General features: G+C 37.7%; 1 long non-coding RNA gene across 1 annotated transcript; it reads right to left on the bottom strand.

Annotated features, from left to right (window-relative positions):
• Nucleotides 1-370: 370 nt before the first annotated feature.
• Nucleotides 371-1,343, bottom strand: LOC120437921. Its single transcript, XR_005611501.1, has 3 exons — nt 1,232-1,343; nt 879-1,125; nt 371-431 (listed from the first exon to the last, which is right to left on the bottom strand). It is a non-coding gene; the product is annotated as an uncharacterized LOC120437921 (long non-coding RNA).
• Nucleotides 1,344-1,825: the final 482 nt, after the last annotated feature.

The raw sequence follows: 1,825 nt of genomic DNA, 5'->3' as shown, positions 1-1,825 counted from the left end.
GTTTAAATGGGATTGAGAGAATGTGTTTGCACTGGAGCTTATATCAAAAAACATCAAGTAGTTAAATCAAAGAGTTCATCTTGCTAACAGCTCACCTCTCTGCAGCAGACGCCTGCTGGACTTTAAAAGTAATGATTTCTTCTTTAGACCGGTCACTCTTTATGGACACACAGCTGGGTTCAGGTTCATGTTTGCATTTTCTTCCTCGTTTCGTCCTGTGAATAATGATGGAGCAGTGATGTGAGTGCTGAGCTGTGACATGGAGAAGAGTCATGGACAGTTAGAGATGGTCATCTCACCTCTGAGCTTTGGTCTGGCTCTCATGTTCCCCACACAGAGTGCTTTTAGAGGGAGGGACTCCCTCCTCTCTGTCCTCACACTGATCCATGCTGCTCAATTCACATCAGCTCACACACACTTTCTACCTTCACCTGCAGAGGAAAATGTGCACATCAACTGAAATCCTGAACATTTTCAAACATATCAACTGATCCATGATTTAAATGGGATTAGAAGTTTTAAAAGCTTCACACTAATTATTGCTGCTTAGTTTGCAGAGAACTGTATGCACATTGACTTGCTATTGTCATGTGTTTAGTATTATGAACAACAAACAAATCCATTAAAGCTTTACATCAGAGATTTGCTTCAAAACATAAATCTCAGGATTTTCTTTTAAAAAACTTCATTAAGACAGATGGTGAAGGGCAGGAGGCCTGCATGATGATTGTGATTGAGATCAGAATATTAGTAAAACTAAAGACTATAATGAACAAACAGCTGCTTCCAAGGTAATGTGTCTCTAATATTACAAGCGGACATTAATAGGACACTGTTAAAACTGGTACCATTACTTAAAATGTCAATTTTTTTCCAACCTCAAAGTGTTTGAAGAAGTTACTGCAATAAGTCAGTAAGCAGTCCCAGCCAGAAAGGGAGCTCCGTGCAATATACCAACAAAAAAAAGAAGATAATTTCATAAGAAAAACAAATGCTTTCAGATTCAGAAACGTTCTCAAAAAAGTCTTGTGAAATTTTGAAAAAAGAAAGCTCACCTTTGAGGTTGGCACCTGTTTTAAGATTATGCTCACCACAAAGCTATGCTTTGATTGGGTTGAAGTACATCTGTGCAAAAGTAAAACTAAAATAAATGACAAACCGAACCACCTCTAATATCTTATTGAAAACATTGCATCAAAAACAACTGATGTTAATTTCAAATTCTACTCACACACATACAAAATGGCAGATGAGCATCTAAAGGCCTCGTTGGTCCAGCTATGAGTTCATTACCATGAACTATGGAGCAGCAGATTTGTGCTGCACACAGCTGACATGGAGCGTCACATGCAGATGATCATCTGACAAGGAAAGAGAAGTAAAACTTCAATGAGGAACAAAACACCCAGACATTTTTTACATTTTTTTTAGGTTTTTTGGGAAGTTCTGATTAAGAAAAAGTATGAAGATACATTCGAAATGCCATGCAAAATTTTTTACAGTAACTAGTGTCATTGTCTCATTATTGAGCAAAGCCTGAAGAATTATTTCTGTATATTATGTTATGCTATGATCATGAGTGAAGATCCATCATCAACTGATAAAACACTTCTACAATGGATAGATTCCTCAGTCAAAGCTTCTCCAGACACTGCTGCTCTGTGCTTTCCCCTCATTCTTCCAATTCAGGAACTGGAAGAAAAAAAAGATTTCCAGGTAACATGAGGCAATAGATCCTAAAGCAGAAGTTAAGACCACAAAAAGTCCCCTGTTACAGATTATTGCACTTGACTAAGCATTTTCTGCTCAGTGGTGGTCACAAAGA

This window comes from Oreochromis aureus, linkage group 3 (assembly GCF_013358895.1).
Source record: "Oreochromis aureus strain Israel breed Guangdong linkage group 3, ZZ_aureus, whole genome shotgun sequence".
NCBI lineage: Eukaryota > Metazoa > Chordata > Actinopteri > Cichliformes > Cichlidae > Oreochromis > Oreochromis aureus.
The sequence above is the reverse complement of the archived record's forward strand: the minus strand, read 5'-3'. Positions and strand labels throughout refer to the sequence as shown.